The sequence below is a fragment of the Halichoerus grypus genome, chromosome 7 (assembly GCF_964656455.1).
Source record: "Halichoerus grypus chromosome 7, mHalGry1.hap1.1, whole genome shotgun sequence".
NCBI classification, from domain to species: domain Eukaryota; kingdom Metazoa; phylum Chordata; class Mammalia; order Carnivora; family Phocidae; genus Halichoerus; species Halichoerus grypus.
The window spans coordinates 133,153,899-133,170,054 of record NC_135718.1 but is presented as its reverse complement, the minus strand read 5'-3'; the positions used below and the strand labels follow the sequence as shown (position 1 = coordinate 133,170,054).

The 16,156-nt window shown below is 34.3% G+C and overlaps 1 pseudogene; it reads right to left on the bottom strand.

Annotated features, from left to right (window-relative positions):
• Positions 1 to 2,454: 2,454 nt before the first annotated feature.
• Positions 2,455 to 16,156, bottom strand: part of LOC118530750 (peroxiredoxin-2 pseudogene) — a 79,857-nt pseudogene continuing 66,155 nt past the window's right edge.

Below are 16,156 nucleotides of genomic sequence, written 5' to 3'. Positions count from 1 at the left end.
AATATGTGCTAGGTTCCTACTCTACTAGGTTGAACAGAATTTTTTTATAAGAGATAGAATTTTCAATTAATAATGAACACAAAATGTGTTACCATAACAACAATTTAATATAATATACTCTTCCTTATCCATGTCATATGTGTGTGGGTCTGCTTGGCTAAACATAGCTTTGCCAAGTATGAAAACACCTTGCTTCCCCCCACCAGTGGTTAGAGGTTTTCCTTAAAACTTTGTAAACAGTTTTAATGAAGTATAATATGCATAGAAAAAAAAGCACATAATTTACAATTTTACAGTTTGAACAAATATTACAGAGTAAATATGACCAGGTAAATACCACTAGGCGTAACTGCACCATCACCCACAGAATTCCCATTTACCCTCTCCTATTACTGTTCTGTTTGTCCTTCCCCAATTCAACTGCTGCCTTGACCTCAAACTCCATTGTTTAGTTCTGATTTTTTTTAACTTCATATAAATGGAAACATGCAATATATACTGTTTTTCCCCCCTGACTTTTCTTTTTTTCACTCAACATCCTGTCTGTAAGTTCTATTCAGTTTATTGGATGTGGCTGAAGACTTCATTTTCATTGCTGCCTGGTGTTGCTAGGTCATAAAGTATGCCCAATTTCAGAATGATACTACAAAATGTGGGTGGTGCAGTGAAAGTAAGGTTTTTGCTTTGTCATGTTTTGTCTTTAGTTTTACCTCAGAAAGTCATGAATCTTAAAGTGAAAATTTATAAAAACATTTATAAATATAATGTGAAATATATAAATATAAAAATAAATATAAAGTGAACATTTATAAAAACATAGAGATATCTATTGTAATTATCTTACCAAACTCAAATGTAAAAGTTATTTTTCATTTTAAGAATTAACTTGGCAAAGGTCATAAAGTACTGAATCATTTTAACAAAAGAGCTTCTACTTTGTATAAAAAAGAAGGAATACATACAAAAACATCTATGCACACATAAGTGTAAAGCATCTTTCATTTTATATGCAATAATTCAAAGAATTTATTATGACCACAATTTTACCTTTTAATACAAGATGAGGGAGATAAGAAGATATTTGTAATCAGATGGAATTTTTATTTTACTTATTCAATACTCCCTTTATTAAACATAGTGTTTCCACGGACTATCATATTTTAAGTATAATCTGAAAGTATACTTATTAATATTGCTCATTTATTAATATTCACAAAATAACAATCTTTTTTCTATTCAGTCGAGTACATTTATGTACATTGACTCTTTTTATATAAGATTTATAATCACATAAACTAATCTTCCTTTTTTCAGCAGTATCCATGCTAAAACCAAATAATTTTCTTCTGAGAAAAAATTCTAATAGTGATCGCAGTTTGTATAATAAATGTAATGATGTCAGTTAAAGATTTTCAGGGGCAAATTAAGATTCTTGTCCTTCCTTTCCCCTGGAATTCTTAGTCAAGAAAAACATTAACATAACCAGGACAACTCTTAGAGAAACCAGGTGAATTAAAGACAGGTTGAGAAAGTGTTACACTGTGTTACGCAGTGTTGTAACAACACAGGAGAATATAAACCAGGTGTGAAGTGTGACATATACATCACTTCATGTGTTCAAGTTACACAGTAAAAGCATCCTGACTCTTCTTCTCAGGATTTTAAAAAAGCAACTTTTGAATGCTTCCAAAGACTAAGTCTACAAGAGTAACAATAATTTATTTGGAATCTAAGGATTTATGCAGATATGTATTCTCATTTCTCTTGGGTAAATACCCAGGTGTGAGATTGTTGGGCAATAAAGTACATTATGTTTATCTTTATAAGAAACCACCAACCTATTTTCCAAAGTGGCTCTACATTTTGACTTTCTTACCAACTGCACACGCTTACTAGCATCTGTTGTTTTAATGTTAGCTTCTGGAATGGTGTGTAAGGGTATGATATTTTGGTTTTAATTTTCACTTCTCTAATGACTAATGATTTTGAGCATTTTTCACCATCCTTTGGCCAACTGTATATCTTCTTCGGTGATGTGTAAGAGATGTGGGCATTCCTTATATATTCTGGATATAGGTTTTTTTATCAAACATAAATGTATAATTATTTTCTTCTCATTGTAAGAGTGTACTATTATAAGGCCTTCCCTTCTTGGAAATTTGTTTTGGTTTGGTTTGCTTTTGTTTTTTTCTGTCCTCATACTTTATTGGTCACTTCGGGGCCGGTGCCCAGCTAGGTGGGCTCCAGGGAGGGGGTCACCATTCACCAGCTCCCAGCTGGGAGAATGAGAAGGCTTTGGGCTAGCCCTCCAGGGTCATGGATTATGTTGTTTAAAGGGGCAGCTCTGGCCTTTCCTGGCACAGCCTTGGGGTATCCAGGTAGGGGTGTAGGTGGTGCCAACAGCCTAAGCTTTCCACCTGTCTGCCAGCCTCATTGTGTTTGGAGGGAAGTATTCTATTCCTTGCTGTTCACGTTGGGCCTGACTGTGTTGCTGCCTGGCTTCCAGCCAGCGGGACAGACTTCCCCATCCTCATGCGTGTACTGGAAGGCCTGGACCAGCCGCAGAACTTCGTCCACGGAGCGCCCCACAGGCAAATCATTGACAGTGATCTGGCGAAGGGCACCCTTGCCATTGATGATAAAGACGCCCCTGTAGGCAACGCCTTCATCTTCCTTCAGCACGCCATAATCTCGGGACAGGCTTCTGGTTACATCCACCAACAGGGGGATGTTCAGAGAGCCCAAGCCTTGTTCCTTCCTTGGAGTGTTGATCCAAGCCGGATGGGTGATCTGGGAGTCTACAGAGACCCCCAGCAGCTCACAGCCCGGCTTGCCAAAGTGCTTGGCATACTCACTGGAAGGCATGATCTCCGAGGGGCAGGCAAAGGTGAAGTCCAGCTGGTAGAAAAAGAGGACCAAGTATTTCCCTCTGTAGTCAGAAAGCTTCAGCTCCTCCAAGGTGGCCTGGAATCTGGGTGGGTGGGCTTTCCCAAGGGCGCATCGCTGGGAGGTCAAGACTGAAAGGTGCGTGGGCAAAAGGAGGACACACGGATTGCTGAACTCACGGACACGTGTTCTCAGCGACCCCGTCTCGGAATTGCTTTAATGCTATTACAATTTCTCCTTTCTTTATATGGGCGCCTGGGTGGCTCAGTTGGTTAAGCAACTGCCTTCGGCTCAGGTCGTGATCCTGAGTCCCAGGATCGAGTCCCGCATCAGGCTCCTTGCTTGGCAGGGAGTCTGCTTCTCCCTCTGACCCTCCTCCCTCTCATGCTCTCTGTCTCTCATTCTCTCTTTCTTTCAAATAAATAAATAAAATCTTAAAAGGAAAAAAATTTCTCCTTTCTTTATAGACATTATTTAAAATAATCTAATTTAAATTTAAACCTAAATTCCAGATCAATTAATACTTTTGTGTAAATATTACAAAACCGCTTTTTTAGATAACTGATTTTGTGTTGTATTTGATTAAAATCCACTGTGCTGAGATTTTTAAATGGCATATATGTACACAGGGTTATTCTCAGCTGCTTTGTTGCAAACCTGAATTTCTCTCTAGACATGCTTGAACCATGATGCTGATTCATGGCCAATAAAAAATTACATGTGCTGCTTAGTGATTAAAATAATTCTGTAGTAAAGTTTGAAACATATCATGAGCCACCCTCTATACAACTTAAATATATACACACACACACACACATACATATGTAATATAAATTTCAGACTTAGAGTTACTGTTATCTTTTAGTTGTTTGAGCTAACTTTTAGTTTTAGTTTTTGAGTTATTGAGCCAGATCATGTAGCCAAGCTCGGACTGTAAAACCAGATGGCATACAAAATACCCATTCTCAGATGAGGCTATAGCTTCTGAGACCAGGGTAACTGATTTCTATCTTGGTGGTTTATGGCCCATAGATAAAGTGTGTTCTGTGCCAATGAGGTGACAATTTGAGAGCTGTTTTTGAATGTCTCACTCCTGCCTGATAATTGCCTGTGTTTTTTTCCTCCTACTGAATAATGTCGTTCACATTTATGCATACTCTGTAGAGCGTGATAAATCCTTCCAATAATTCAAGAAAGCATAATTATCGCACATGGCATAGCATATTATCATATTTTTGTGTGTTTGGTGCATTATTATTTGTTGAACAAGACAATCCTAATTAAGGTTGGAATGAAATTGAAAATTAGGTTATACTTGATAACAGATTTTTAATCATAGAGAGGAAATTATTAAATATGTTATTTTATGTGATTTTCGTTATTTTTCTGCATGTCCAATAGTATTTTATGAAAATAAATTTTAAGGGTATTTTAATCCTACATATTTTACTTTAATTTTAAACACTGATGAATATCAATAATAGATATTCATAAAATGTAAACAATAGTTAAATGATAACCAGGCAATTAGTTGTCAAGCTTTTTGATAATTTTCTAGTAAAGGTTTTTTTTAATTATGGTAATAAAACTATTCAGAAATCAAATGTATCATGGCTTGCATCTTCACATGATTGCTGTTTTTTCTCTCATTCCTTAATTTTCCTTAATTTTATTGTGTTCACCAAGTAAATATCTGAGCTAGTTACTATCCACACAAAACAAAGGAAAGCACCTGTGATGTTAGTTTCATTGAAAAGATATAGAGTGTTTAGGGTCTTAAATTTATCAATCATTGTCCACAGAATATAGTAGATGAGTGGTTGGATTTTGGAGGCATGAAGATTTGTGCTTAAACCCATTCTGCCATAGGTGACGTGTTCTGTGACTTTGGACAAATTACCAAACTATCTAAATCCAGTGTTCTCATATATAAGATGGCAATAATTTTATTTGAGGGGCTTAGAAGATATAAAACACACATATTGCTTTGTCATTTTCTGGCACAGAGTAAACAATTACAAAATATTAGCTATTATTTTATTATAGTAATTCTCCAGGCCTCACAGTGTTTTGTGAAAAAAAAAAAAAGCTCTATTCTAAGGCTCTTGTCTTGCCTATCTCACTATCTATTCTTTTGTCCCAATAATTTCTCACGTTTCTTAATAAAATAGCTTCTTTGTATGTATATTACCATATATTTGATTGTGAATACTAATTGTTAATTCTGGATCCTTTCCTTTCTTCCTAACTAAGATTTGTAGGAAATTATTAAAAATAATCATGTTTTTTTTTGTTTTACTTTAGGGCATTGTTATCTGTTTTGCCGTTGTTTTTGTAACTAGACTCCTAGTGCCAACATAACTTGCAAGTGGTCTTTAATTTTACTGTGCAATTGAACCAAAACAATATCACAGATACCATAGAGTAGAGACTATTTGTGTTTTTTTTATTCACCAATATTTGTTAGTAGCCTAGCACAGTGCCTGCAACATAGTAGCTGTAGAATACCTGTTGAATGTATGGATGAAACTAACATACCTAGACGACTCTTTTGGAGAGAATCTTAAAGAAAATGTTTCTGGATCTTCAGAGTTATTTTTTCAGGCTTCTTTGAATATACTATAGAAACTTTCATAGATATAGATAATATAGATAACTTGTCAATGTAATTTGCTTAAACTCTTTGAATAAATAATATTTTAAAGATTTACTTGTTTATTTTAGAGAGAGAGAGAGCATGAGCAAGAGGGGCAGAGAGAGAGAGTATCTCAAGCCAACTCTGCACTGAGTGTGAAGCCCAACATGGGGCTTGATCTCATGACCCTGAGATCAGGCCAAAACCAACAGTCAGACACTCAATTGTGCCACTCAGGTGCCCCAATATTTTAATTTTTAAAAATTATCATACAATGAAATAGTGTTGGTAATTTTAAGTTGACATTAACTTAGTTATTTACCGTGTGCAGTAAACTGTGTCTTGCTTTACATATTTAGTTTATGTAATACTTAAAATGACATTGTGATCCAGTTTAAATTATGCCCATTATACAACAATGTACAGTTGTTTATCGAAGTTTATACAGTTGGAACTGTGGTTTAAATTTAATCTTATATGAAAAAAATTAATCTTATATGACTTCAAATTGTTCAAAACCTTAGCCACTTTACTACTAGATTTCTTTAAATGCTTCTAAAAATGAATTTCTTAACCATGTATTTTGAATCTATATATACTCATCAATAGCTAGAAAAAAGATATTTTTGCTGAAACTGCATTATCATTTTTAATATAAAATAAATGTCCCTTTAGTCTGTAGAGTTTTGTCGGTCTTAGTTTTTGTGACACTGTTTTTAATTAAGAAAAAATATCTTTTGTACCAAAGTGAAATGCATAGCAGTATTTAGTGATTTCTAAATCCTAGGAAGATGCATTTCTTTCTTTTTTTATTTTTTAAACCAGAATACAGCATTTGTAAGTATTAAAGTATGTAATTATTTTGAAACAATATTTAATAGGATTTTCTCTTTACTGACCCAGACTATTTTAGAGAACTTTCATTTCTGGGGTAAAAAAAAAAAAAAAAAAAAAAAGTTCATCTTGACTTAAATGGAACAGAACATTGGATATAACACAGGTGCTCTGCTGCCCCTATAAGGATGGCCACACACCAAACTACACATCAGAGAAGCTAAATGCCTTTTAAGCCAGGAAGCAAGCTGGTATGCCATTGTAAAAGGTGGATCTCTGTATCATGTTTTCTGATTTTCTCTTGATTTAAAGAGAGAGTGTATACCAATTTTATATCATTTTTCTATTTGCTCTACTTAACCTCTTTGTCTCAGCTTGCTAGTCTTTTAAAATGATAATAACAGTGTTGTTCAGTGTCATCAGAAACATACTAGGTGCTTCAAGACTGTTGAATCACAGACCTGTACCTCTGAAACAAATAATACAATATATGTTAAGAAAAAAGAAGAAGAAGAAGAAGAAGATAGCAGGAGGGGAAGAATGAAGGGGGGGAAATCGGAGTGGGAGATGAACCATGAGAGACTATGGACTCTGAGAAACAAACTGAGGGTTCTAGAGGGGAGGGGGGTGGGAGGATGGGTTAGCCTGGTGATGGGTATTAAAGAGGGCACGTTCTGCATGGAGCACTGGGTGTTATACGCAAACAATGAATCATGGAACACTACATCAAAAACTAATGATGTAATCTATGGTGATTAACATAACAATAAAAAATTTTTAAAAAAAGAAACATACTAGGTGCTTCAATAGTAGCCGTGATGGTAATAGTAGTAGAAATGGGAGCAGCAGTAAGCAGCAGTGGTGTTATTTAGCAGTAAGGGGGGGAAAAAAACACTTTATAGTCAATGTTCATAGAAGGACACTTAGAAATATTTACAAAACAATCTTTGTGGTGTTGCATCGGACTGGATGTGTGGTTGGGGAAGGAGGGAGCCCTTTCTCACCCAGTTCTATCCCATTATAGCATGGATCCTTTGGAAGAGAGGGAGTTCCATGCACTAAAAATAAGTCTTCCTTTTAAAAACGTGTGTTGCATAAATCGTGTAAAAGGATGCATGGGACTTCTTTTGAACTGTTATGAATACGCTTGAGGTTCATTAGGATTTCAAGGTGCTGTTTAAGTGCTGCATTAGAAACCAGGGACAGTGGTGCTTACTTAAAGCGCAGGTGCAGGGGGACCACTCGGCTTTCTCGTGAAGTGAAACCAAATTGCTCAGACTGAACAGTCTGCTTCTGAGCTAAAAAAAGGAAACGACCCCATCCTAAGGAGAAGATACTGTTTTAATTTTATTTTTGATCATATTGTTACCGGTTTTGTTAATTCTAAGCTGAAAACAAAACTATCCTGGGAACAATATCTTAGACCTTTGACACTTGTAATATGTGGGAAATAGATTGTAGTTTGTCTCTTCTTAAATGAAATTCATTAGATCAAAAATTTAAAGTGAGAGATTGAATAAAAAGTAATTTTTAGTCTATAAATATAAAAGTTTAGAAACTAAATGTGTCATGGCTAAAAGATGCATAGTATTACACTGAATTATGCAGTATTATACTTGGGACTTGCTTCTTGAAACCAGACTGTTATTAGCTCTGTAAAAAAAAATGAAAGGTGTGCAGGACATTTCTTTGCAAAAAAAAAAAAAAAAAGTACTTGCATTCTTTCTATTTGTCTTTGAGGAATTTAAACTTAGTTTTCAATGGTTTATACTTTTAGAAAAAGAATTTTAATTTAGGTCACAGTGGTCCTGACAAAATCATGATGTTACCTTTTTTTGAAAGAAGTACTGAGTGTCATGTAGCCTGATTCACCCCCAGTGCCAGCTCTTCTCTTCCCCTACATCTCCAAGGGGTTGTTGTGTTGTGTAGCTACTATTTGACAACTGTCATGATGCACTACATTAAATCTTAGCACATTCCAGAATTATTCTTCTTAGAAAACAAAATTAAGAAAGGAACAATGCAAGAATGTATGGCAATGTTAATAATTGACGATAATATATTTCAACTTCCATCACACCATCTTGATGCAAACAACTACATATATCTTTTCATTTGCTCCATTTCAGTTTTGTAATTTTTAAATAAAATTTTATAATTTTCTTGTATATATATCCCATGCTTTCTGATTGAATTTATTTCTGCATCTTTTAGGGTTCATTTTTTTGTTTGTTTTTTAAATATGAACAGGTTCTTATTTTCCTTTCTACTAGCAATAAGAACAAGCATTTCCTTGATTTTAAATGTTCATAATATACTTTTTCAATCCAGTGAAACAATCTTATATTCAGGAGCCTTGAATGTGTCAGTCTTGTCTGTCTGGATGCAGGGTGGGGGTGTTTGTATTTTATAGGTGAAGGGGGTAGCTCATGAAAATAAACGTATTCACTCCACAAATAAATTATTTTATGCAATTCTGAACTATAAGGCACTGTGTTAATAATAGCAAGGATAAAAAGAAATAAAAGGTATGTTTACTCATTCTAGGAGTAATTTGCTACTTAGAGGATTAAGAAATAAAGGAATAAAAAAATAAGCTAAAAAATATGCTACAGACCACAGAGCTGGAACACCTACTTTATAATTTAAAATTTAGGGAATTTGGGGGTTGAACCAACAACAACAAAAATATATTATGCACCTAATATGTATTGGAATTTAAATACAGGTATCTCCCTGAATCTGCACAAGAAGCCTGCTGAATAGGTATCACTACTCCTAAACCTAGACACAGACTGCCTTGGGCAACATAACAGCAGGGCCAGATTGTGATTGCAGGTCTCATTGAAGTAACTGAGGAAGCTTTTATGGTGAAAATTAACCTTACATAGAAATAAGAGTAAGGTATATATAGAGAGAAAGTTTGAGAGGATATTATTTTACTTACTAATGCAATCATTTACCAATGAATCATTTAATCATTTACTAATGTAATCATAATTTTAATGAATCTTTCATATATATATGCTACACATATATGTTCATATGTATGTATATAATGTTTCCAAAGTTTGCTAAAGGTTGATTCTGTGAATAAGGGAGGAAAGGGCAAATTGTGTATAAGATTATGATTCCCAAGAGTATGTCTTACTCATCTTCAAATACCCTAATCCTATCAAAGGACATTCTCATTAATTATTTCCTGACTAAATACCTGAACTCACATGAGGGAGACAGATATAAAAACAAATAAATTTAATAGGATTTAATTTAATAAATTTTAGGGGCAGAATGTATAGGCTGTAGTGAGGTCACAAAGAAAGAATTAATTATTTCATTTGAAGAGTTCAGGGAAGGTAACAAATGAGTTGAATATTGGAAGATGAGTAGTTGCTGGCCAGTAAATAAGTCATTTTGGAAATTAAGAAAAACCCTAAAAGGTACCTGAGTCATGAAATATGGTGCCCTGCAGAACTATAGATATTCTGATAATCACTCTGGCAGCCATGGAAAAGATAAATGGGGAAAAGCAAGTTAGGAGGCAGGGGGATGAGGTTGGAGAATATAACAATAGTTGAGAGAAGAGAAAATGGGGGTCTGAACCAAGGGATTAACTGTGGAGTTGAAACTCTACACATGAACAAAAGGTGAAAAAATACAAAATTTAGCACTTGTAGGAACAGGGATTAAAAACATAATCAAGGTTAAGAGATAGTTCCTGGGTTTATTTCCTAAGTGATTGAGATGGAGGAAATCTCTATAGTCAAGAAAAGAAAAAGAGGAATAGTACAGAGATACCTATGGCATTTTTTAGTGGAGAGTTATCAAGCACCAGGATACAGAGGACAAAACTTTTGAAGTTGCAATGGGCAAAATAAATAATCTTCAAAATCCCCAAAAAGAGATGGAATTTGAAACATGGGAGAAAACAAGACAAAAAAGAGGAGTGCATTAGAACAGGTGGAAAAGAGGTCTTAGGGAAGAACATGGGGCATAGCAATATATAAAAGAAGCAAGCAAAGAAAGAACATTCTGTGAATGAAGCTGAAAATTAATAATGAGAGAAAGTAGGAGATAAGACAGAATATGTTATACCAGAAGCCAGACAAGGGCATCATTTCAGGAGTACAGATTTAAAATCTCTCGAGGCATCTACTGACCAAACCGGAGGCAGTCATAATACCTATGATTAAGACATCTGAAAGTGAAATTCTGTGTGCAGAGAATGCTTGAGATCTCCTTTTTCCAGGCCAGAATCCACTAACAACTCATTGATTTGCTAAATCCTTCTGAGATTAAATGGATCCCTTTGATCATTACTAAAATAGTATAAAAGTAGAAGAGACTCCATCATTTCAGATGCCTAACATCATCTCATTAAGTAATGGGATAATCAGTTGCTTACAGAAAAGTAAGAACAATAGAATATGATTAAATGGAAAGATATGTTATACAAGTAAGTGCCGAAGAAGTCCCGGGGCCTGAGAAGTCAGTTTCAGATGAATCAGATTGAACAAAAACAAGAAGTGAATGCCATGGTTTCCTTGGGAATAGTGTTCAGTGGAATTATTGGATAGATATCTGGTACTCGTGGGTGGAATAAGCGAGCTAAACAGAACACAATGGAAAAGAAGTATAGAAAAGTATAGGAAAGAATAGTTCTGAGTAATGAAATGACTTGACTTTCAGTGCTCATTATACCTTCAACTTCTCATCCCCAATGAAGTGAGTCACACAATGTATAAAAGGTGGACAAATCTGCATTGATTCTTGAAACTGCATACATATTGTATAGTACACACAAACGAGGTTAAAAAATAATGCTGAGACTGACAATTTGCCCTCATAATAAAGAATGATGTCTCAGAAAATAATTGGAAAACCTTTGTAAGCATTTCACTAATACACAGATTCGACAGGTGTGATTAGATGGTGAGAATAGCCAAAAGACAGGCAAATGTGGGAACAAGATTTGAATTCTTTAATGCTTTAAAGCAGACCATGAATGGTCCTGGATCAGGCAGAGTTTGCCCGGTGACTTTCCTAAGCAGGAACTACACAGAGGAGAGTGGGGAAGATGTTCTTTTTTGAAAGAATGGGGGAATAAACGCACAGGAAAATTGGATTTTTCACATAATTAAGACCTGGTAGGGGAAAAAGTTTTAAAAGAAAGCTGTATGCAGAAACTGGCCATAGTAAAGAGTTCTGCAGAAGATGAAAAAGTGTAATGAAGATAAATGCATCCAACATCTTCAAACTGCTGGGCCCTCCAATTTTTTCTCAGGGTACTTAAGCCCTTGCCAGACAAACAAATGAAAATTAGCAAATCTCTTATCCAGAAATTGTGGTGTTATTCTTAAGTCTTACTTTCTCATAAACCCCAAAAGATGCTATGGTTCCATGACCCAAATCCAGGACTCAGCCATCCAGCAGCTTTAATGCAGACTCGATCTGGTAAATTCTGTTTCTAGTCTTATGGTCTTACAATACATTAACCATAAATACAAAGAAAGTTTCTTTAAGCATAGTAAGGATATTACTTGTCTGCTCAAAATTCAGTGGTTCCCCGATGCTCAGGGTTAAGTCCAGACAGCTTAACGTTGTTTGCAAGTCCTTCCTGGGTTTGCTGCTGAGTATCAGCACAGCCTCATTTTTAGTAAATGTGCACTTTGAATTTTATCCTCTAACCGTATACAGATCTCCTTATAGATCAGTAACAAAGCCATGCTCTTGGCTCTCTTCATGACTTTGAACATCCTCTTTTTACTTCCTTGGACACTCTCTTCACACTCTCAACATCTTAAGCTATATGAATTTCTACTCTTTGAGGGTAATATAATGAATGAATAAAAACTTGTGTAACAGTCAGATCTGGTTTCAATTTCTAGGTCTTTCATTTGCTAGATATGGCACCAACCCATGTTTTCTTGTGAAGATTGAAATAGATTAAATTAGATAATGAAGGATTACACTTGGCACAAAGCAAGCCCTCAAGAATATGTTAGTAGTAGTAGTAGTAATATGATTACTACTAATTAGTTTTGTGAAAAATGCTGATACTTATTGGAATGCAAAGCAGAGTTTGACCTTAATAATGTATTTCATGTTCATTTGGATTATTTGATTTATTAGAGAAGTTGAAGAAATGTATGTAAAGTAGTTTATGAAAAATAATTTGTAAATTCACCAAGTGCCCTGTTTTTGCAGTATTCTTTGTAGTTTAAAACATGGGAAAGCTTAAAAAAAAGCTATCACTTATTATCAATCAGTTATAATCAGTTATTACCAAATCTATGAGGGCAAGGCTGATACAATCAGCTATGAAAGTCTACTTATCTCAACTGAGGGATGAACTATTGTGACTTTTTAAATCATTATCATCAGTATAAGTAAAGAAAATAAAAACACCATTTACTGGACAGAAAAATAAGAGAAATGGCTTTTCTAAGTCCATTAATAATAATATTTATATCAAGCTGTCTTCTCTGCAAAGGAAAATTTTTATATAGTAGATTTTTCCCTTGTTGATTGTCCCAGGTGAACTGTTCTAGTTATGAAAAAAACAGAAATGTGTTTGTGTGAACCATAATGACAGCTTATTTCACAGAGAAGAAATAATGATGAGACCAGAGAGTCCAGTGCAGCTGGTCTAAATTGCTACCTCAAAAACTATCATTATTAAGTGATTATCAAATGGTTCACAATTTGCCCACCACCACCAATCAAGAGACATTTGCTCAAGCCACATTCCCTTAGACAAAAACTAAAAAGTAATTATTTTCTTTTAAAAACGTACATCAATTTCACCACAATAAAAGTTACAAATACGAAGAAGGGGAATTTTTTCCTAATGTGCAGTTGTTATTAGTCTGCAAATATAGATGAATGTGAAGCAAGAAAACCCCCCAAATCTCCAATATTAATAATGGCTAACCTAAACTACTGTACACACACAAACACACACACATACAGAAAGAAGAAAGCTAAATTGAAATACCAATTTACTGCTAAGTACTTTTTCCTGAAAGTACTTTTTACATAAAGTAACTAATTTAAAGAGACAAAGGTAAAATGAACAACTAATTATCACATTTTACAATGATTAAAATAGGATTGAGAACAAGCAAATCTAAAATATTTTAAATACAAATACCTAACTTAAGAAATAATTATAATATTTATATTTGTTTAAATCAGTTATTTTCAATAGGAAGCTTTGTTGCCCCAACAAGTATTTAAACATTTCTGAGGGAGGGGCACCTGGGTGGCTCAGTCAGTTAAGTATCCAACTCTTGATTTTAGCTCAGGTCATGATTTCTGCCTCCTGGAAGGAGCCCTACATCAGGCTCAGGCTGGGCATGGAGCCTGTTGAAGATTCTCTCTCTCCCTTTTCCTCTGCCCCTGTCATCCCTCCCTCCCACCTCCAGCTCTTACGCATGTTCTATCTCTCTGTCATTTCTGAGGGGCATCTGAAAATCATTGCAAAATGATTGTTTTAAACTACTGGCATTTAGTGGGCAGAAGACCCAGATGTTAGACATTCTCCATTGCATAAAACCATTCTATACAACAAAGAATTGATCCAGATGATTTAGCAATGCCCTCATCTACTTCTAAGATAGATCACATTCTAGGTCACAAAACAAACCTTATTAAATTTAAAGAATCAAAATTGCTCTATGTCCTCAGACAAAAAAGAGAATTAAATATAAATAGCAGAAGGATATCTGATAGACCTAAAAATATTTAAACGCAAGCTACGCTCTACTACATAATCCACAAATCAAAGAAGTCTCAAGGTAAAATAGAAAATGTTTTGAGCAAAATGAAAATTGAAACATATTAAATCTGAGGAATACACTTAAAACAAGATCAGAGATAAATATATGAATGCTTATTGGAGAAAATAAAGATCTCAAGTCAATAATGTAAGGGTCTACCTCAAGAAACTATAAAAAGGGGCGCCTGGGTGGCTCAGTCGTTGAGCGTCTGCCTTCGGCTCAGGTCATGATCCCGGGGTCCTGGGATCGAGCCCCACATCGGGCTCCCTGCTCAGCAGGAAGACTGCTTCTCCCTCTCCCACTCCCCCTGCTTGTGTTCCCTCTCGCTGTGTCTCTCTCTGTCAAATAAATAAAATCTTTAAAAAAAAAAAAAAAAAAAAAAGAAACTATAAAAAAATAGAAAATTAAACAAAAGCAAACAGAAAGAAGGGATTAATAAATATAAGATCAGAAATCAATAAAATCAAGAATGAAGAAACAGTACAGAAAATCCAAGAAACCAAAACTTCTTGTTTGACAAAAAAAAAATCTATAAAATTGATTAAATGTCTAGTTAGTCTGACCAAGAAAAAAAGAGAGAAGACACAAATCACCTACATCAAGACTGAAATAGGAATTACCACTGTAGATTCTATGGATATTTAAAGGATAATGAAGGAATATTGCAGAGAACTCAATTGACAAAATTTGACAACTTAGATGAAATGGATCAATTCCTTGAAAAACACAAACTGAATCCTCACCCAAGAAGAAATAGATAACCTCAGTTGTACTAAATTTGTAGCTAAAACCTTTCTGGAGAAAGGGGGAGTCAGGCCTAGATTATCTCACTGGTGAGTTATACCAAGCATTTAAAAAAGAATTAGTTCCAGTTCTTAAAAATGTCTTCCAGAAAATGTAAGAGAAAACAACACTTCTCATCTCACTTTATGAGGCCAGTATATCCTGACACATCAAAGATCTTTTTTTTTTAAAGAAAAGATCAATATTATTCATAAAAATAAATGTAAGAATTCTGAAGAAAATACCAACAAATTGAAATAATTTATAAAAACAATAACACATCAAAATCAAGAGGGTTTATACTAGGAATGCAAAGGCTAGTTCAACATTTAAAAATCAATGCAACCCATCATATTAACAGAATAAACAGGAAAAAAAAAACATAAGATCATGGCAATAGGTGAAAAAAAGTATTTGACAAAATTCAACATTCAGTCATGATTTTTAAAAAAAAATTCTCACCGAACTTCAAATAGAAGGGAACTTCTTCAATCTGACAAAGAAAAACTACAAATATCTACAGCTAACATCATGCTTAATTGTGAAAGGCAATGCCTTTCTACTTCAATCCATATGTAAGCAAGGACATTTTTCTTAATCAATCCTATTCAGAACTTTTCAAAGTTTTGACCCCTAATTTTATTCTTATTCTTGTTATTATTACACAAAAAAACCCAAAAATAATATTGTACAAAAGAAATACTTTTATAGTCTACAGGCTAATATCTAAAATTTGAATGATAGTCCCAGCATCTATTCTATCTGAATCTTGCATTCTGCATCTGTAAAAAAGAAACTAATTAGCTGAATGTATTGTTAAAAGAGAAGGAATGCTTTGTACATTGTAATAATGTGTTACAAAAAAGAAAAATGAAGTTCTTTTCATGTGAAAATTATAAGAACTCCCAAATTCAATGCAAATTTTTTTCTGTCCACTGGAAAAGTCATGATAGAAAAGAAAATTAATTACAAGTTTTTCAGCAAATATTGAATGTGCTGACTCCATTGGCAATTAAAATGAAGGAGAATTAAATTTTTCATAGTAACATGGTAAGAGATATATCAATTAAGAGGAAGAAAGGTAAAGTTTGAGGGAAAAAATTACCTTGAGTATGTCAGGAGTTTTAGCTCACTGTTTTTAGGTACAAAAGATATTAAAAAACCTGAAGCTATTAAGTCTAAATATATGAAATAATGGTAAAGTAAATGAGTATTTGTGCTATTGACCTTTTTTTTT